The sequence below is a fragment of the Nerophis ophidion genome, linkage group LG26 (genome assembly GCF_033978795.1).
Source record: "Nerophis ophidion isolate RoL-2023_Sa linkage group LG26, RoL_Noph_v1.0, whole genome shotgun sequence".
In the NCBI taxonomy this organism is placed as follows: domain Eukaryota; kingdom Metazoa; phylum Chordata; class Actinopteri; order Syngnathiformes; family Syngnathidae; genus Nerophis; species Nerophis ophidion.
Genome location: NC_084636.1, coordinates 8,219,855 through 8,242,601, shown reverse-complemented (window position 1 = coordinate 8,242,601; position 22,747 = coordinate 8,219,855). Strand labels below are relative to the sequence as shown.

Genomic DNA, 22,747 nt, shown 5'->3' with positions numbered 1-22,747 from the left:
ATATTATATTTTTTTAACACTGAATACAACTAAATGCGTGCATTTTTAAGTAAGACCAACATTTTTAGAGTATAATAAGTCTCTTATTCTTTTTAATAACATTGTTATTCTGACGCTAACCAATAATAAATAAAATGTCATGTCTGTTGATCATGTTTTTGTTTGGCCATGTGCTGTTTGTCCTTTGGCCTCTTTAAGTTCCTGTTTTTTTCCACTCCCTTGTCTGGTTTCCTTGGTTACTCATTTTGTCCACCTGTCTCTGGTGGACAAAATGCCCCCTCACCTGCTTCCCGAGCACTAATCAGAGGCAGTATTTAAGCTCGTCTTTGCCAGTCAGTCGCCCTGTGCTGACTTGTTTCATGCCTTGCCATAGTTTCGTGCTTCATGCCATGCCAAGTAAGTTTTGTTTGATTTATGTTCTTAGTCTGTTTATGCTTTAGCTTTGTTCTTTAGCCCAAGTTGTGCCTCCGCTGTGAGCAATTTTTGTTTATATATTTTTTTAGTTAAAATTAAATCATGTTTTTACCTAAATGCCATGTCCCGAGTAGTCCGTCTGCCTTCCTGGGAGAACGACCCCGCAGCAAGCTGCAACCCCCCCCCCCCATCGTGACATAAAATACTTCTTACCATTATTTGCGACTTCTTGAACAGGTGCGGTAGAAAATGGATCGATGGATATAAATGCATGAGAATGTTTTATATTTTGCACGTTATTTTTAGCACTGTGATTACCAGCGAAATTATTCATAATCGCATTAAGCAATGTCAGCTAAGTTTTATCTGAGAGCCAGATGCAGTCATCAAAAGAGCCACATCTGGCTCTAGAGCCATAGGTTCCCTACCCCTGCAGTAGGCCTTTAATGATGCATCAATAATCGATTTTTAATCGACTCATTCCCAAAGACTACCCCCTCTCGCTCACGTGCCCGCGGGCCATCTAAGACAACCCAATCCAAGCCAATGTCGAAAAAAACCTGACATTCAAAAAGCACTCAATCACGCTCACTTACATGAATAATAATGTGAAAAAAGAGACGGGGGGCGGGAAGACGTGCACGTCCGTCAGTGCAGAACGAAATGTGCCAGACGCGCGTTTGGAAGTAACCCTGGCTAACGAGCAGCCGCATTAGTCAGAGGTCATGCACACATGAGAGAGAACGCTTGAAAAGACGTCTTGAAATACGTATATAGCGCCCTTAGGGAAGCCAAAGAGACGACGCGGGCAATTCGGTGGAGGAGGCATTAAGCCGTGCAATAGTGTAGGACATTCTACATGAGCGTGATGTGAAGCAGGGTTGATAAGTTAACTACCAAAAAAACCCAACAATGTTTGACTTGTTTTAATTATATTTTATATAACTGGTTTTGGAGAAGGGGAGTTCCACTTCACGCAGATGTAATCTCCCACTAATCACATTTGCAGGCCTTGGGCTGAGCAGTTACGACAGGGCTGAACAGATGGGCCTGAATGCAACGACCGCGGCATCCCTGGGATTAAAAAGTCCAGAAGGTTCCGGAAGTTGCAGGGACACCAGCTTTGCTCGCTGCCCAGGCCCGGTAACACAATCACCTGTTGGGTTACTTTCTTCTGTAGCTACATTTTGTCCAGGTTTTTTTTGTATGACACAAAATGGAGCAGCCTGGCAGTTTTGTGTATAGTGTAAGGCAGGTCTGGGCAATTATTTTGACAGGGGGGCCAAATTTGGAGGGAAAAAATTTAGGAACACTAATACAAAACCTCACAATAATGTCTAATTGAATGCTAAAAACGTTATGACAGACCACCTTAAAAAACGGAATGGAATTTTACATTTTTCTATGAGGGATAAAACACTGAAAATTGACAACATATGAACATAACACCACCTCACCATCCACATATTTTACAATCAAGCAAAACACGACAAAAATGCAATAAACAGCGAAATACGAATGCAAAGGGTAGAAAAAAACAACAACAAAAACCCCACCTACAGTCTGATATATCTTATATACCAGTGGTTCTCAACCTTTTTTCAGTGATGTACCCCCTGTGAACATTTTTGAAATTCAAGTACCCCCTAATCAGAGCAAAGCATTTTTGGTTGAAAAAAATAGATAAAGAAGTAAAATACAGCAGTATGTCATCAGTTTCTGATTTATTAAATTGTATAACAGTGCAAAATATTGCTCATCTGTAGTGGTCTTTCTTGAACTATTTGGAAAAAAAGACATAAAAATTACTAAAAACTTGTTGAAAAATAAACAAGTGATTCAATGATAAATAAAGATTTCTACACAAAGTAATCATCAACTTAAAGTGCCCTCTTTGGGGATTGTAATAGCAATTCATCTGGATTCATCAACTTCATTCTAAACATTTCTTCACGAAAAAAGAAATCTTTAACATCAATATTTATGGAACATGTCCACAAAAAATCTAGCTGTCAACACTGAATATTGCATTGTTGCATTTCTTTTCACAGTTTATGAACTTACGTTCATATTTTGTTGAAGTATTATTCAATAAATATATTTATAAATTATTTTTGAATTGTTGCTATTGTATAGAATATTTTTTTTTTAAATCTCACGTACCCCTTGGCATACCTTCAAGTACCCCCAAGGGTACGCGTATCCCCATTTGAGAACCACTGTTATATATCACTAAGCTTTACAACTTTGTTGTAGAAATCTCCTTCCACGTCTGTCCCTGACTCCCACATTTCAGGCTGACACTCTGTGGAAACGCTCCCCGCCCACACTGCTTGGTGCCTCGTCTGAGCTGCTGTGACATAGATGACCATAGTAACTAATTAAATTACCATAGTAACTAGTATATCATGCAAACGTGCAGATTCCAACCATTGAAATACTTTGTATAGTACAAGACTTACGATCATTAGAAAACATCACTGCACATCATAATGGCAGCTACACTTTCCATCTTAAAGATCTAAAAAAATTATTTGGGAATGTCCGGCGGGCCTTAAATTGCCCAGGTCTGGTGTAAGGGTTCTGGGATTTCGGTATTGTCTGTGAGGCCTTAAACATAACAGTTGACTGTGTGTGGATGCGGGCAGAGAGGACAGTTGAGTTCCCTGAAGTTGTGTTTATATCTTTGGGATATAAAAATATGGCCAACAATAATATTATGGATTATAAACCACACCTATATATAATAAACACCAACTAAATTATAGAAGAAAAAATTATTTTCTTTTCATGTATCAAAATATGCTTGGCTTTTTTGTGCATTCAAAATCATAAACAAATAGCTAACAATCCAAACATATTCCTGGGTTTTGTGGCCAAATCCTGCTCTAAAGAAGAAAAAGGGTGGCCGATGATCTTCTCCGCTGTCCCGGTCACCCTCTGCAAGGCCTTCCTGTCTACACCAGAGCAGGCAGCAAACCACACACTCATATCATCTGACAAGATTTTATTAAGTAAGTTAGATGTTTGCTCGGTCCTCGTATTATCTTTTAACCTGTCCATTGTACAGCACTTTGTCTACCCCTGTGGTAAATTTTAAACGTGCTTTATAAATAAAGTTGATTTGATTTGATGTAATTATAGAATATGAATAAGATCAAGAGTAATATTACTAATTGGATGTTAATATTTGAGTTGGCCCCAGACCTCTTACTAGTTAAAAAATTCGGCCCCGAGGTCAAAAAGCTTCAGAACCCCTGTTCTAGGGAAGGCAAAGGGCGGCTGATGATCTTCCCCGCCTTCCCGGTGACCCTCTGCAAGGCCTTCCTGTCTGCAGCAGAGCAGGCAGCAAACCACACACTCGTATCCTTTGACACGGTTTATTAAGTAGGTTGGATGTAATTATTGAATATGATTAAGATCAAGAGTAAGATTACTAATTTGATGTTAATATTCGAGTTGGCCCCAGGACCTTCTGTAGTGGAAAAGTCGGGCCCCGAGGTCAAAAAGGTTAAGAAGCCCTGCTTTAGGGAAGGCAGAGGGCGGCCGATGATCTTCTCCGCTGTCCCGGTCACCCTCTGCAAGGCCTTCCTGTCTGCAGCAGAGCAGGCAGCAAACCACACACTCATATCATTTGACATGGTTTATTAAGTAGGTTAGATGTGATTATTGAATATGATTAAGATCAAGAGTAAGATTACTAATTTGATGTTAATATTTGAGCCTTCTGTGGTGGAAAAGTTGGGTCCCGAGAATGCATTAAAAAAAATGTGTTTTTTTCTAAAATAGGGATTGTGAATGTTCGACAACACTCCAAAAAAAGGCATTTGACATAAAAGCTCCATTTGTGTTACGTCTAACATCACGTAGACAAAGATAAGACCTTCTGGAGGAAAGTTCTGTGGTCTGATGAAACAAAAATTGAGCTGTTTGGCCACAATACCCAGCAATAGGTCTGGAGGAAAAAAGGTGAGGCCTTTAATCCCAGGAACACCATTCCTACCGTTAAGCATGGTGGTAGTATTATTCTCTGGGCCTGTTTTGCTGCCAATGGAACTGGTGCTTTACAGAGAGTAAATGAAAAAGGAGGATTGCCTCCAAATTCTTCAGGACAACCTAAAATCAATGGCCTTTCCAAAGACCTGTGGACATGTGGACAATGCTGAAGCATCAAGTCCATGTCAGAAAACCTGCAAATTTAACTGAGCTGCACCAATTTTGTCAAGAGGAATGGTAAAAAAATTCAAGCAAAAGCTTGTGGATGGCTACCAAAAGCGCCTTATTACAGTGAAACTTGCCAAGGGACATGTAAGCAAATATCAACATTGCTGTATGTATACTTTAGACCCAGCAGATTTGGTCACATTTTCAGTAAACCCATAATAAATTCATAAAATAACCAAACTTCATGAATGTTTTTTGTGACAATCACTCTATCACAAAAAAAAACAAGAGTTTAGAAATGATTGGAAATTCAAGACAGCCATGACATTATGTCCTTTACAAGTGTATGTAAACTTTTGACCACGACTATATATACGTGTATGTTGTGAAATGAGACATGTACATACTGTAGGAAGATGTCGTCAATGTTTATTTACATACCTTAATTATTTCCAAACGGTGCCTGTCACACAGCAGTAAAATGGCTGATCAAACAAAACGGAAAAGTCATTGATGTCTTTATTCATCCTTTATGAGATAAGATGTTCTCCTTTTTAATAAGGCTCAAGATGTTTATCAGGATTCTTCTTCCTTGTACTTTGTAAACACTGAGTCTGAACGCTTTCTTAAAGTGGATGATTTTAGTACATTGTTTGATTTCTTTGTTTAATCCATAGATTAGTATTTAGCATTTAGATACATTTTCAAAACTTTTACATTTTCATTTTTAAGAACCTTTGTCATCTCCTTAGTACAGGGATCACCAACCTTTTTGAAACCAAGAGCTACTTCTTGGGTACTGATTAATGCGAAAGGCTACCAGTTTGATACACACTTAAATAAATTGCCAGAAATAGCCAAATTCCTCAATTTACCTTTAATAAATAAATCTATATATAAAAAAAAAAAAGGGTATTTCTGTCCGCCATTCCGTCGTACATTTTTTTTTCCTTTTACGGAAGGTTTTTTGTAGAGAATAAATGATGAAAAAACACTTAATTGAACGGTTTAAAAGAGGAAAAAACACCAAAAAAATGAAAATTTAATTTTGAAACATAGTTTATCTTCAATTTCGACTCTTTAAAATTCAAAATTCAACCGAAAAAAATGAAGAGAAGAACTAGCTAATTCGAATCTTTTTGAAAAAATTAAAAAAAAGAACTTATGGAACAACATTAGTAATTTTTTCTGATTAAGATTATTTAGAATTTTGATTACATGTTTTAAATAGGTTAAAATCCAATCTGTAATTTGTTAGAATATATAACAAATTGGACCAAGATATATTTCTAACAAAGACAAATCATTATTTCTTCTAGATTTTCCGGAACAACATTTTTAAAAGAAATTCAAAAGACTTTGAAATAAGATTTAAAATTTGATTTTACAGATTTGTCAAAATCATTTTTTTGAATTTTAATCATAAGTTTGAAGAAATATTTCACAAATATTCTTCGTCAAAAAAATAGAAGCCAAAATGAAGAATTAAATTAAAATGTATTTCTTATTCTTTACAATAAAAAAATTGATTTACTTGAACATTGATTTAAATTGTCAGGAAAAAAGAGAAAGGAATTTAAAAGGTAAAACCGTATATGTGTTTAACAATCCTAAAATCATTATTAAGGTTGTATTTTTTTTTCAATAAAATTGTCTTTCTGAAAGTTTTAAGAAGCAAAGTAAAAAAATTAATGAATTTATTCAAACAAGTGAAGACCACCAAGTCTTTAAAGTATTTTCTTGGATTTTCAAATTCTATTTGAGTTTTGTCTCTCTTAGAATTAAAAATGTCGAGCAAAGCGAGACCAGCTTGCTGGTAAATAAAAAAAATAAAAAAAATAGAGGCAGCTCACTGTTAAGTGCTGCTCTTTGAGTTATTTTTAGAACAGGCCAGCGGGCGACTCATCTGGTCCTTACGGGCAACCTGGTGCCCGCGGGCACCGCGTTGGTGCCCCCTGCCTTAGAAAATATACAATACTGGTGAAAATCAAAAAAATGTAAATATCATGCAAAGGTTTGTTTAGATTTACAAATATGAAACTAATATATGACATAAGCTCATATCATAACATACAACTGAAGATATTTCAAGACATATTTTAAAATTAGTTCTGATGATTCTGGTTTACAGATTATGAACACCTTTTCAGTGTCTCTGTCACTGTAATATGATAAATATTTGTTGGATACAAAAAATTATGGTAGTTTGAAGAAAAAATCCATAAATGAGCCCCACCGTTTTGTAAGCTGCAGGTTTCAAAGCGTTGGAAAAAAGTAGCGCCTTGTAGTCTGGAAAATACGGTCGTCAACTAACTGTTAAGATAGTCGATGACTAGTTGACTATCAAAATAGTTGAAGCCCTACTAATTAGCAAAATGGACCTTGTTGTCAACAGCCCAGACAAATTTTAGCAACATGCTAGTTTAGTCACTGTGGATGTCATTTAACAATTAAAAGATATAAATTTGATAGCAAATAAACCCACGTTTCCACCGCTAAGTGCTTTGCTCATTTGTGTCAATTTAAAGTACCAGTAGAGTGGAAAAACAAGTTGCCTCCATTAAAATTTTGACACCAAAAGACTTTCAAAGTTTGCAAATAATTAGATCTGATCAAAATAGTATATATCTCATGGAGATTCCCGAGTCATTTCAATCCACGTTATTTGTACAGCACATTTAAACAACAAACATGTTTCCAAAGTGCTGCACAACAATATTCAAATATTATCCTTAGCTCCCCCAATGACTAAATAAGAACAAAAACAAATAAATATGAAACCAATATAAAAACAATTCAAAAAATAAATCAGAATCAGAATCAATTTATTAATCCTCGAGGGGAAATTAACATTTTCAATATAATTAAAAACGATTTTAACGGGTAAAACCTATTAAAACAACGAATAAAAATAACTATTTTAAAACACAAAGGACCACACAACTCACATAGTGTTTCAAGAGATATAGCGATTGTCTGACGTTGTGTGAGGAACCAAAGATCCCTTCCCCATCAACAACAATTCTAATCAAGCAGACTATGTGAGAGCCAATTATGATTATCCATCCATCCATCATCTTCCGCTTATCCGAGGTCGGGTCGCGGGGGCAACAGCCTAAGCAGGGAAACCCAGACTTCCCTCTCCCCAGCCACTTCGTCTAGCTCTTCCCGGGGGATCCCGAGGCGTTCCCAGGCCAGCCGGGAGACATAGTCTTCCCAACGTGTCCTGGTCCCTCCCTTAGAGATAGGGTGAGAAGCTCTGCCATCCGGGAGGAACTCAAAGTAAAGCCGCTGCTCCTTCACATCGAGAGGAGCCAGATGAGGTGGTTCGGGCATCTGGTCAGGATGCCACCCGAACGCCTCCCTAGGGAGGTGTTTAGGGCACGTCCAATTATGATTACTTTTGGGGAAAAAAAAATTATATGAAACCTTATAATTTTGAGCCCAAACACAACGAGGGTGAGCAATACGTTTTAGAAAGCTGACTGCGACCCGGTGCAGATCTGTATCGCTCTGGAATAACCTGCCTCGACTTCTCACCGGCATTGAAAGTAAACGGGTTTTTAAAAGGAAAATAATTTTTATCTGAGTCTGTAAATCAGTTTGCTCATTGATCATTTTTGTTGTTTTGATTGGTTTTGTATTGTGTAGTTATATCTATATGGTAATTATTATTCTGTGACTGTAAATTATTTGCTTGTTTTCTTATTGATGCTTTAATTTGTTTTAGTATTTGAGTAGTGACGGAGATAGATATCTACATATTTCCATATTTAAGAGCTAGATATCTACACAGGGTTTCCCACACATTCATTTATTTGTGGCGGCACGCCACGAAAGAATTACGGCCGCCACAAATTAAAAAAATAAAATTAAAATTCCCATTTTTTACCCCGCTCGACCGCTCATAAAAGCAATGGGACTGTCTGTGAATGGAGCTTGTAGTTACATATTATATAAATATGTAAATATTATATAAATATGTACATAAAGTGTTGTAATTATATTCCAACTCCGCATTCTTCTTGGTCAACCGCACCACCACAAATAGATGCCTGACCTGTGGGAAACACTGCTACATATATCCATATTTAAGAGGTAAATATCTACATACATCCATATTTAAGAGTTATTTCTTTCTATAGTCATATTTGAAATAGCTAGTGTTTTCCATTTGTACTCTTTCTATTTTATAATCTCATGTCCATGGTACACTGCAAGTTAACCTTGGCTTTAGGAATGTGAGGAGTAGCAATACTCCCTTCTTATCTCATCCTGTGCCCAGCTAATGAGGACAATAGACATGTGTATTCATTCCGTGGGGTGGGGGCGAGGGACATATTGAAGAAGACAGCGCTTCCGTAAGGTTTTCAGATCAACTAGGCGACGCGATTTGAATGTGTTGTTTTTAGGTTGATCTCTCCAAAGCTTTGGAATAAATTTCAAAATACCTATTCTGTTCTGGGTGATCATTTAAACTCAGTTCATGTGTCATCAAAAGAACTTGGGATTGACCAGTAACTTAAATTCCCTTGGAGGAACATCTGGTCCAAATGCAACAGTAGTTATAATTATATGTTTTTACTTGTAATTGTATTGAGTTTGTGGACCCCAGGAAGACTAGTGGGCTGTTGTGGCAACCAGCTAATGGGGATCCTTAATAAAAATCAAATCAGCTTTATTGTGACAGTAGCACCAACAGCATTGCTCAGTGCTGAACATACAAACTAACAATATTCAACCATAATACAACAAACATGAACAGTAATATTTCCCACTCTCGCTGGACTGTTCACTTAATTTCATTAAAGATGAAGAGTCAATCCCAATCCTCATTAAGGGTTAAAAAGACGTTGCTGCAACCAGCGTCTTTTTGTGCCTTTGTTTGCCACCTGGGGGATGTAAAAGTCGACCAGCCTGTCGGTCCAGGGCCACATTTGTCTACTAATTATAATCTAGAATTTACTTTCAGCAAGTTTGAGACAAAGCAAAAGCAGCTGCCAGTTTATAGTGTGTCAACAAGAGCAGCGTTAGATAGCATTAGCTCAATGCTATCAATGCGCCGCTAAATTAGTCAGCCTACATTGGCCCTTTCGAAAACAATATCACTCATATTTGGTTAATTTGTAGGTTGTGACATGTACATGGAATAATTTTTGCAGTTTCTGGATGTTTTTAGAGGGGGTGTAATGAGGAGGACCCTCGATCTGATCACTCCACTGTTAGCTATTATTTTATGATTTTGAATGGTGGGTTCAATCCTGGGCTAGGGATCTTTCTGTGTGGAGTTTGCAGGGTACACCCTGGACAAGTTGCCACCTCATCACAGGGCCAACACAAATAGACGCAATGGCTCTCCATAATGCCAAGAGGGTTAAAGATGAGTCCGCAATGTATTTTTTGTCATACGGTGGTTAACTTACTGTGTCATACTTGCGTGACAGTTAAGCATCTTTATTCAAAAGTATGACGTTGCGCCTCTTTGCCACTTCCCTAAATTTTACATCACAAGAAAAGGGCGAGTAAATTAGACTTACAGTTTTAAATTTTTAGTGTTGGCTTCTTTCTCACTTTTTGACCATAGAACGGACTATTTAAAAGTCTAATTGTGGAAAATAGTTTGAAATATACAAAACCCAAAAACAATCAAGTTGGCACATTGTGTAAATTCTAAGTAAAACAGAATACAAAGATTAACAAATCCTTTTCAATTAAATAGACTGCAAAGACAAGATATTTAAATGTTTGGACTGAGAAACTTGTTTTTTTGTTGTGGCAAATGATCATTAATTTAGAATTTAATGGCAGCAACACTTTGCAAAAAAGTTGGCACATGGGCCTTTTTACCACTGTGTTACATGGCCTTACATGAGCTTGGGCCCAGCAAAGCCGGCAGCATTTCTGGGTGTTGTTGATAAATGGTTTTGTCTTTGCATAGTAGAGTTTTAACTTGCACTTACAGATGTACCGACGAACTGTATGTACTGACAGTGGTTTTCCGAAGTGTTCTTGAGCCCATGCGGTGATATCCTTTACACACTGTCGGTTTTTGATGTAGTACCGCCTGAGGGGATCGGAGGTCAAGGCCTTGCTGTTTACATGCAGTGATTTCTCCAGATTCTCTGAACCTTATGATGAAATTACGGACCGTAGATGGTGAAATCCCTAAATTTCTTGCAATAGCTAGTTGAGAAATGTTATTCTTAAACTGTTGGACAATTTGTCCACGCAGGTGTTGACGAAGTGGTGACCCTCGCCCCATCCTTGTTTGTGAATAACTGAGCATTTCATGGAAGCTGCTTTGACACTTAATCATGGCACCCACTTGTTCCCAATTAGCCCGTTCACCTGTGGGATGTTCCAAATAAATGTTTGATGAGCAGTCCTCAACTTTCTCAGTCTTTTTTGCCACTTGTGCCAGCTTTTTTGAAACATGTTGCAGGCATCAAACTCCAAATGAGCTAATATTTGCAAAAAATAAAGTTTCTCAGTTTGGACGTTAAGTATCTTGTCTTTGCAGTCTATTCCATTGAATATAGGTTGAAAAGGATTTGCAAATCATTGTATTCTGTTTTTATTTACCATTTACACTACGTGCCAGCTTCACCGGTTTTGGGTTTTGGAATAAAAGAGGTTTTGTGGCGCCTAATACAGTCTCAATCTGACAACTATCCAACATTTTTGATGCAAATCTTCCACGTCTAGAGTCCACGACTGTAGAAGCTGGAGGAACTCTGGAATGTGGGGAAAACAACCGACCCCCCGTCCCTTTTGGACAAAACTCAAGTATTATCTAACCACTCAATCACACAATGCTCTTTGGACGTGGCATGACAGAGCATTGTGCAATGAAATAAATACATTATTCCGAGGCGGATGGTAGAGGACTAGCAAATAAGATTGATTTGGGTCCCATTCAGCAAGAGCCACACAGCCGGTAGGGGACGTTAAAGGCATTCCAGTCTGGACCGCTGACCTCTGTGTGTCATAAGTTAAGTGCGGGGAACCAGAGCTCCAGACGGACGCACTGAATATCGATTTAGAACACTCTGTCACTCCGGACCACATAAAAAGCTTAGTTTATAAGACTTTATACTGTAAAAATGTCGCCTTGAAGGAAAAGTGAATGGCTGCAATTTAACACAAAATACACCCAAAGAAATGCTACCCATCTATAATATAAGTGTCAAACTCATGGCCCGGGGGCCACATCTGGCCCGGCACATTGTTTTTGTGGGCCTCATAAGCCTGAGAATAAGTCAACTTTATCTTTCTCACAAAAAATATCAGTTATATCAGTTTTCTTCTAAATGTGAAAACAATGGGACCCATCCATCCATCCATCATCTTCCGCTTATCCGAGGTCGGGTCGCGGGGGCAGCAGCCTAAGCAGGGAAGCCCAGACTTCCCTCTCCCCAGCCACTTAGTCTAGCACTTCCCGGGGGATCCCGAGGCGTTCCCAGGCCAGCCGGGAGACATAGAGTCCCATAGTGTCCTGGGTCTTCCCAGTGGCCTCCTACCGGTTGGACGTGCCCTAAACACCTCCCTAGGGACCATGCATACAAAACACAGGGGTGTCCAAAGTGCAGCCTGCGGCTTAGTTTTGGATTTAAAAAAACAACAGTAAAAATGTAAGAAAAAGCAAAAATTTGTGAGGAAACAAAAAAAAAAGCTGACAATTACGGGCTGGGCGATGGTGTTTTTTTAATATCTTGATATTTTCAGGCCATATCACGATCGCGATGTTTTGCCTTAGCCTTGAATGAACACTTGATACATATAATCACAGCAGTATGATGATTCTATGTGTCTACATTAAAACGTTCTCGTTCATACTGCATTAATATATGCTCTGTTTAAACTTTCATGCAGAGAGGGAAATCACAACTAAGTCAATTGACCAAAAGTGTATTTATTAAACAGTTATTAGGCAGTGGCACAAACATTCATGTCATTTCAAAACAGAAAGTGCAAGATTGTCAGAGACATTTTAAAACAAGCTATGAGTGCACTTTTGTGCATGATGTCACTAAGATGACATATCAAAACAACACTAAATTAAAGTACACTTTTTGTACAGAACGCCACTACAATAGTTTAAAACAAATAAAGTGAACTTTTGTGAATGATGTCACACAAGATATTTCAATAACCGTCAAATAAAAATGAGCTGCATAATAAGAAATCAAATAGTGTTTGTCCTTCGCTCTGTGGTAGGTTCCTGCGGACGTTATCTCCTTCTGTTGTTGACTAGTTTTTTCATACGGTGTTGATCTGGAAATGTTTGCCTCAGCATTTTGATGGTGCGGGCGTGTAACACCGAATGGATATGTTGACATGCGGAGTAATCACTCTTCATTCTCTAGCAGGTGACTTTTCAAATGATGCTACATATTAGCAGTAATGCTACTTTTTGTACAAACGCTTTTGCCCCACACTTGACAAATTACGGTTGTCTGTTCGACATATTCCCTCTTGAAGCCAAACCACCACCAGGTTCAGAGAATCTGGCGAAATCACTGCACGTAAGCGATGATATTACAGACCTTTGATCCCTCAGGCGGTACTGCATCAAAAACCGACATCAGTGTGTAAAAGGACATCACCACATGGGCTTAGGAACACTTCATAAAACCACTGTCAGTAACTACAGTTGGTCGCCAAATCTGTCAGTGCAAGTTAAAACTCTACTATGCAAAGCCAAACCCATTTACAACAACACCCAGAAAAGCCGCCAGCTTTGCGGGGCCTGAGCTCATCTAAGATGGACTGATGCAAAGTGGAAAAGTGTTCTGTGGTCTGACGAGTCCACATTTCAAATTATATTTGGAAACTGTTTACATGGTGTCCTCCGAACACCATCCGGATTGTTATAGGCGCAAAGTTCAAAAGCCAGTATCTGTGATGGTATGGGGGTGTATTAGTGCCCAAGGCATGGGTAACTTACACATCTATGAAGGCACCATTAATACAGGTTTTGGAGCAACATATGTTGTCATCCAAGCAACGTTATCATGGACGCCCCTGCTTATTTCAGCAAGAAAATGTCAAGCCACATGTTACAACAGCGTGGCTTCGTAGTAAAAAAGTGTGGGTACTTTCCTGGCCCGCCTGCAGTCCAGACCTGTCTACCATGGAAAATGTGTGGCGCGTTATGAAGCGTAAAATACGACAGCAGAGACCCCGGACTGTTGAACGACTGAAGCTATACATAAAACAAGAATGGGAAAGAATTCCACTTTCAAAGCTTCAACAATTAGTTTCCTCAGTTCCCAAACGTTTATTGAGTGTTGTTAAAAGAAAAGGTGATGTAACACAGTGGTGAACATGTCCTTTCCCAACTACTTTTGCACGTGTTGCAGCCATAAAATTCTAAGTTGAATATATTTAGCAAAAAAAAAATAATGTTTATGTGTTTCAACATCAAATATCTTGTCTTTGTAGTGCATTCAATTGAATATGGGTTGAAAAGGATTTGCAAATCATTGTATTCCGTGTATATTTACATGTAACACAATTTCCCAACTCATATGGAAACAAGGTTTGTAGAATGAGAAATATGTTACTGCATACGTCAGCAGCTAAATTAGGAGCTTTTGTAACCTGTTTGCTTGCTCACTACAAAAAGAGAAGTAGTGCAGTATGTTCACTATACGGGGTTTACCCTAGATTGACGAAATACCTATGATGTCATCGTATAATTTGCTTATGTAAAAAAAAAAAATCTAATAATTAAATGTGAGGACAAAAGTGTTTATCATTATTGTAGTACTCACTGTTGCAAGCGGCCCTCAGAAAGAGGCCATAACCAAGTTGTGGCCCTCGGTGAAAACAAGTTTGACACCGCTGGTTAGGAGTAACTAATAACTATGTATAAAATGCCAAGGAAAGTTAAAACAAGTAAAAAAGAAAGTGAAACAAGCTAAAAAGAAAGTAGAACAAGGTCAACAAAAGGCAAATGCGTAAATAGAAGGTAGACAGAAATTGTTTCTCTCAACTATTTCTTCTAAAATATGCATTGGGGCTAGAAAGTGTGTTTTAACGCATTACTTGATTAATCGAACCAACGAATCGATTACTAAAATGACGTCTCTTCTTTCGCCGTACCGGCAGAGCAAACAGAACCTGGTCCATTCTGACAGAACCAAAGGTGACAAGTGAGAACACACCCTAATATTCTTATTAATATGATATTGCAGATGGTATTGAGCAGTGTTTGCTGTAAGTAAACACCCTAATATTCTTATTAATATGACATTGCAGATGGTATTGAGCAGTGTTTGCTGTAAGTAAACAGACAATAACTCTGCACGGTTGTTATTGATTGACAATAATGCATCGTTATAAATAAAAGGCAGCTTGCTGATGGTCAATTACGACTCCTCCGTTTAAGGTTTACATTCCAACTTCCTCGTCTTGATTTCTGACATTCTGGGAAGGATAAAAAACGTGGAATGCAACCTTAGATGCTGCTAGACTTTTGACAAGAACAAGAAAGTTTGATCATATTACGCCTATACTGGCTTCCTGTGCACTTTAAGGTTTTACTACTTACGTATAAAATACTACACGGTCCAGCTCCATCCTATCTTGCTGATTCTATTGTACCATATGTCCCGGTCAAAAGAACTCAGACTTACAAGAGCCCCAAAAAAAGCTTGCGGGCTATAGAGCGTTTTCTATTAGGGCTTCAGTACTCTGGAATATTCTAGCAGTAACAGTTAGAGATGCTACCTCAGTAGAAGCATTCAAGTCCCATCTTAAAGGCCTACTGAAATGAGATTTTCTTATTTTACCGGGGATAGCAGGTCCATTCTGTGTCATACTTGATAATTTCGCGATATTGCCATATTTTTGCTGAAAGGATTTAGTAGAGAACATCGACAATAAAGGTCACAACTTTTGGTCGCTATTAAAAAAGCCTTGCCTGTACCGGAAGTAGCAGACGATGTGCGTGTGACATCACGGGCTGTAGGGCTCCTCACATCCTCACATTGTTTACAATCATGGCCACCAGCAGCGAGAGCGATTCGGACCGAGAAAGCCACAATTTTCCCATTTATTTGAGCGAGGATGAAAGATTCGTGGATGAGGAAAGTGAGAGTGAAGGACTAGAAAAAAAAAAGAAAAAAAAGACGAGGGCAGTGGGAGCGATTCAGATGTTAATAGACACATTTACTAAAATAATTCTGGAAAATCCCTTGTCTGCTTATTGTGTTACAAGTGTTTTAGTGAGATTATATTGTCGTACCAGAAAGTCGGAGGGGTGTGGCCAAGGGTGTGGTGACCGCCAGTGTTTCCGTGGGAAGCCACGTTTCTTAACGAGGCAAGGCAGCCGGACTGAGATTTTTGTTCCCCCCCTACACCAAGGCGTAAGCATCCGCAGCTGCAGGAAGAACGACGCGAACTCTCCGCTCATGTCTAAGGTAAGAGCCGACTTATTGCCACCATTTTCTCACCGAAACCTGCCGGAAACATTGTTCGCTTGACCGCTCTGTTCCAAAGTAAAGCTTCACCGTCAGCTTTCGGGAATGTAAACAAGGAAAAACCGGCTGTGTTTGTGTTGCTAAAAGCAACACAACACACCGTTTCCCACCTACATCTTTCTTCTTTGACGTCTCCATTATTATAGCTGGGATCGGTGCTGGATCGAAATGTCCGCTACAATCCATGACATCACACGCACGTGTCAACATAGTTTTCAACAGGACACTTAATGCGAAATTTTAAATTGCAATTTAGTAAACTAACCTGGCCGTATTGGCATGTGTTGCAATGTTAAGATTTCATCATTGATATATAAACTAAGGCTGGGCGATATATCGATTAATACGATACATCGCAGGTTTGTCTCTGTGCGATATAGAAAATGACTATATCGTAATATTCGATTTTATGTTCTCACACAGTTGCTTTAAGCTGCGTGCATTACATTACTGGCGTTTCTCACTCGTCCTGGTCTCTCATTCTGACAGATACGGAAAACAAGCCCGCCTTCTTACATACGTCACATACTCTCGCGAGTCTAGCGTCATAGCTCTCGCCAATCAGAGAGATAGCAGCATGGCTAACTTAAGCTGAGCCAGGTCGAGCGAGCGGAGCTTGTGACAATACAAGAGAGAGATGGTGCGAAACTTATCACAAATGGAGGAAGAACAATAAATGCCCAAAATAAAGAGCAGGGGGTCCATCATCTGGCGGTGGTTTGGCTCCAAGTGGGAAGATATTCAGCAGACAACAGCAATATGCTGTCCAATGTATATACTCTGATGTTTAACCTGTGTGATGACTGTATTATGCTGATAGTATATACTTGTACCATGAATTGATTAACGTGGACCCCGACTTAAACAAGTTGAAAAACTTATTCGGGTGTTACCATTTAGTGGTCAACCTACTAATAAAAGTATCAATCAATCAATGCTAAGTATGCAGCAGAAGTGTTACTACAAAAAGGTAGCAACACTATTAATTTGTTCTTTCATTTAAAAAGTCACCCGTATATTTAATAAATACAGTTTTGGTCAATTGACTTAGTTGTGATTTCCCTCTCTGCATGAAATTGTAAAAAGTAGCAAATATTATTAATGCAGTATGAAAAAGAATGTTTTAATGTAGACACATAGACTCATCATACTGCTGTGATTATATGCATCAAGTGTTCATTCAAGGGCAAGGCAAAATATCGTAATATATATCGTATATCGCAATATGGCATAAAAAGATCGCGATATTAATGAAAGCCAATATCGCCCAGCCCTAATATAAACTATCAGACTGCGTAGTCGGTAGCAGGGGCGTCGCCAGACAAATGTCACTCGGGCACGTGCCCCAGTGTTGATCTGCAGTGCCCCAGTAAAAAAATCACCAATGAAAAAAAAAGCTTCAGAGTTTTAGGTCTACATAAAATAGACAACAGCGCACATACTACTTAGTATGGTAATTGATTGCTACTGTATTCACTCCACGTAACAATGAGCACATGGCTACTTAATATGGTAATTTATTCACGTGTGGATCGAGACCTCGTTGAGAGAGAGAGAGGGGGGGGGGTGCGAATCACTGCTGAGGTAGGTAACGTTAGCCAACAACAATTTGTTAATTATATTATTTTGGTTTTGATTTGACTCAAACTGTAACGCCTAGATGGATATCAGAAAGTTATTCGCCCGCAGCAGGGAAGAAGCAGCGGAATGAGAGATGTAAGTGAAGTCCTAGCTAGCTAGGCAACACCATTGTCTTAAGTTGATGCTAAGTTAGCTAAAGTTATTCCTTGTATCAAGACAAACATTCATTTGCTGTACGAGCTGTCGGGGGAATTTCCAATGAACATGAAACATAATGTTGGTTATTGTCTGCTGGTTCTGCATCAATGATGATTTGGAGTAAGCATGTGTGAGTTGAGTGCTTCTCAAATGGTTTATCTTCAGGAAGAAAAACATTTTTTTCTATATCATCAAGTCGTGAGCCAAATTTTTAAATCATTCAAGTTTAAAATAGCACAGTAGACTTGTCTTGTTAATCGGTGTGACTTTGACTAAAATAATCTTGTTTTGTCACCAGAAAAATGGCTACAGCTAAAGCATCTGGTTTTGTTTCCAGAAAAAATAGTAACATTTCTATATTTGTTTTCAGAAAGATGGCTGAAAATATTGGGTTTTGTTGCCCCATTTAGATTTTTTAAAAATATATTTCCATGTCTGTCCTGAGTCCTCCAACTTGTTAGTCGGTTTGCCTTTTGCTAAAATACTCACTAATAGTCAGTAGAAAAATGGCTAAAGATATCTGGTTTTGTTGCCATAATTTGATTTTTTTCTCCATGCACACATCTGACTGCGACTCACTGAAAATGACACACAATCCACTTTTATGTCACGACCCAGCAGTTGGGAACCACTGGTCAACTGTATTACAGTTACTGTAATATTTCCATGTCTGTCCAGAGTGATTGACGACTTTGCAAAAATGAAAAGGAGACGTTACAGTTGACTTCTCAGAAAATGATTCCCTGAACAGACACACAACAGTTGTTCATTTATTCTACTACTGTGGCTTTATTGTTTTGTGTATATTTTATAGTTTTGTGTATCTGAAATAGGATTAACCACATTGCCATAAATGGAAATTAAATAATATAAAAGTGAAAAGGCGGTGGTTCCTCTCTTTAAGAAGGGGGACCGGAGGGTGTGTTCCAACTATCGTGGGATCACACTCCTCAGCCTTCCCGGTAAGGTTTATTCAGGTGTACTGGAGAGGAGGCTACGCCCGATAGTCGAACCTCGGATTCAGGAGGACCAGTGTGGTTTTCGTCCTGGTCGTGGAACTGTGGACCAGCTCTATACTCTCGGCAGGGTTCTTGAGGGTGCATGGGAGTTTACCCAACCAGTCTACATGTGCTTTGTGGACTTGGAGAAGGCATTCGACCGTGTCCCTCGGGAAGTCCTGTGGGGAGTGCTCAGAGAGTATGGGGTATCGGACTGTCTTATTGTGGCGGTCCGCTCCCTGTATGATCAGTGCCAGAGCTTGGTCCGCATTGCCGGCAGTAAGTCGAACACATTTCCAGTGAGGGTTGGACTCCGCCAAGGCTGTCCTTTGTCACCGATTCTGTTCATAACGTTTATGGACAGAATTTCTAGGCGCAGTCAAGGCGTTGAGGGGTTCCGGTTTGGTGACCACAGGATTAGGTCTCTGCTTTTTGGAGATGATGTGGTCCTGATGGCTTCATCTGACCGGGATCTTCAGCTCTCGCTGGATCGGTTCGCAGCCGAGTGTGAAGCGACCGGAATGAGAATCAGCACCTGCAAGTCCGAGTCCATGGTTCTCGCTCGGAAAAGGGTGGAGTGCCATCTCCGGGTTGGAGAGGAGACCCTGCCCCAAGTGGAGGAGTTCAAGTACCTAGGAGTCTTGTTCACGAGTGAGGGAAGAGTGGATCGTGAGATCGACAGGCGGATCGGTGCGGCGTCTTCAGTAATGCGGACGTTGTACCGATCCGTTGTGGTGAAGAAGGAGCTTAGCCGGAAGGTAAAGCTCTCAATTTACCGGTCGATCTACGTTCCCATCCTCACCTATGGTCATGAGCTTTGGGTCATGACCGAAAGGATAAGTTTCCTCCGCCGTGTGGCGGGGCTCTCCCTTAGAGATAGGGTGAGAAGCTCTGCCATCCGGGAGGAACTCAAAGTAAAGCCCCTGCTCCTTCACATCGAGAGGAGCCAGATGAGGTGGTTCGGGCATCTGGTCAGGATGCCACCCGAACGCCTCCCTAGGGAGGTGTTTAGGGCACGTCTAACCGGTAGGAGGCCACGGGGGAAGACCCAGGACACGTTGGGAAGACTATGTCTCCCGGCTGGCCTGGGAACGCCTCGGGATCCCTCGGGAAGAGTTAGACGAAGTGGCTAGGGAGGGTGAAGTCTGGGTTTCCCTGCTTAGGCTGTTGCCCCCGCGACCCGACCTCGGATAAGTGGAAGAAGATGGATGGATGGATGGATAATATAAAATAACCCAGAGATGTAGAGGTGCTTTATTTTTTCTTTTACATTTGTAGATGTTAAATTTGCAGATGATTACTGCAATTTATATTTTAAAAAGATTCATTGCTCTTCCTTTTTGCTTTTACCAGTAGCAGTTTAGAAGTCTGGAGTAAAAAAAGTGCACAAGTAGGTCAAATGCATTAGTTAATTTCAGGTGGTTAATCAAAGATCCATACAACATAATCTGATATGTTTTCATAGTTTAAAGCACTATTTATGTATTTTTATGATGAATAAATGCTAAAAATGTTTTTGCCTGCGCGCTTTACACGCTCACATGAATTATTTGTGCCCCAGTAAAGTATTAAGTCTAGTGACGCCCCTGGTCGGTAGTAGTGGGTTTCAGTAGGCCTTTAAGTCAGGGGGTCCACAATAATCAATTCATGGTGATTCATGTTGTTGAGGCTTGTGCAGCCCTTTGAGACACTCGTGATTTAGGCCTATTGATAAATTGATGGATGAATAGTGGCCTGGGTACAAAGTTGCCTCCTTTTTTTTTTTTTTTTTTACTGTCATTCCACGTACCTCTTCGACCTTTGCAAGTAGTGGTGTGTGCATTTAACATAAAAAACGAGTTATAATCAAGATAAGTCCGGCGATTTATTGTTCGTGGGTGAACCTCCGCCACACCCAAAAAAAAAAGCACTCCCCCCGCCCCCCACTGAGGGGGGTGAACCCGCCGCCCATCAGCGGAGCACGGCTGCCCTACAAAACTGCGCAGCTGCCGGTCCGAGCAACGCCAAATGGTCGGCTTAAAAGTGCACGAATGGGAAGGCAAAAAACAAAAACAAAAAACACGCCGCCGCACAATGCGACTCAACTGGCGCCATAAGACGCCGCCGCCAGCTGCCATTAGCATGCTGCTAACCTAAGGAGGGGAGCGCATGATTTATTGCACGCAGTATATCAAATACACTTCCGCCGCGTGTGGGATCACCTATTTGACATCGGAGGACGCCGCACATAAAAACAAACACCCCCCTCAAAAAAAAAGGGACGTTGGCTATCTTGACCTAACTCGACGGTTAAGAAGTGATTTGCTTAGGGATAACAAACTAACACTTTTATGTGCAACTCACCCGCGCGCCGAAGGGCGTTCTCTCCTTCTTATTCGGACGTCTCCGTGGAATATTCCAACAGGTTTAGGAGAAGAAGATGGAGAAGAAAGGAGAGCGCTTCAGGGGGGGTTGCGAGCAGGCGTTCGCCGAGGACAGAAGCGATGCGCCCTCAACAGCTGTGTTCTGTTTTGAATGAGGACCAAGGGGATGCACGGCCAAGGGGCGGGGCTTCTTACAAGTACACAATATTACGCCGCGTTCCATGTGGCTGGGACATACTCATACTCTGGGAGCTCCGCTGTTTCAGTGAGAAAACGTAAACGATAAAACGCACGAAAGTCGACCCTGATGTATTTGTTACTTAAAAAAAAGTCGATACATCGAAAACTGGTGAATATTCTGGCAATCACACAGAGTTTAGGCATGAATGATTTTTAGAAATTGCCAATTTTCCGCGATATGTGAACACATCATAAGACTTGGACGTGTCGTCATAAAACATATTTAATATGTTCAAAACTGCAATATTTTAAACAAGCAGGTAAACAACCAACATTCAAAAGGAAGCTTTATTTGTTTGTTGCCATTTTTGAAGGTTTATATTGGGGAAAATCTCTTTAAATTGTACTATTTCGGACAAGTAAGTGAAGGCTGCCACCTGGTGGTGATCACGCAGACTTGATTCTTATTAGGTGCAGACATAAAAAGAGAATAAAACACTTTCTTTGTGTTTTAGCGCCCTCTGGTGGTTCAACTACTGCACGATTTTATTTTATGGGACCTCAAGCGAGCAGGCGTTCGCCGAGGACAGAGTGGTGCGCCCTCAACCAAGGGGTGGGGCTTCTTACAAGTACACAATATTACGCCGCATTCCTTGTAGCTGGGACATATTACTACTCTGGGAGCTATGCTGTTTCAGTTAGAAAGAGTAAACGCTAAAACGCACGAATGTCGACCCCAATATAGTTGCTGCTTAGCATTAAAGTCGATATATTGAAAACTAGTGAGTATGCTGGCAAACAAACAAAGGTTATGTGTAAAGGATTTTGAGAAATTTCCAACTTTCCGAGATATGTGAACACATCATAAGACTTGGACTTGTAGTCATAAAACATCTTTAAAAAGTTCTAAACCGCAATATTTTAAACAAGCAGGTAAACAACCAACATTTGAATGGAGGCTTTATTTGTTTGTTGCCATTTGTGAAGGTGTATATTGGGGCAAATCTCTATAAATTGTACTATTTTGGACGAGAAAATTAATGCTGCCACCTGGTGGTGATTACACAGACTTGATCCTTATTAGGTGCAGACATAAAAAGAGAATAAAACACATTCTTTGTGTTTTAGCGCCCCCTGGTGGTCAAAATACTACACGATTTTATTTTATGGGACCTCAAGCGAGCAGGCGTTCGCCGAAGGCAGAGTGATGCGCCCTCAACCAAGGGGCGGGGCTTCTTACAAATACACAATATTACGCCGCATTCCATGTGGCTGGGACATATTACTACTCTGGGAGCTCCCCAGTTTCAGTTCGTAAAAGTAAACGCTAAAACACGCGAATGTCGACCCCAATATAATTGCT

General features: G+C 40.0%; 1 protein-coding gene across 5 annotated transcripts in view; it reads right to left on the bottom strand.

Annotated features, from left to right (window-relative positions):
• Positions 1 to 21,373, bottom strand: part of ralgps2 (Ral GEF with PH domain and SH3 binding motif 2) — a 227,166-nt gene extending 205,793 nt beyond the window's left edge. For 4 of the 5 annotated variants that reach the window (XM_061888158.1, XM_061888161.1, XM_061888159.1 and 1 more), the window contains exon 1: positions 21,185 to 21,371. The gene's annotated coding sequence lies outside the window, so the exon portion shown is untranslated. Of the gene's footprint in view, positions 1 to 21,184 lie in introns of all 5 variants that reach the window. The other variant, XM_061888160.1, reaches the window with a different exon arrangement.
• Positions 21,374 to 22,747: the final 1,374 nt, after the last annotated feature.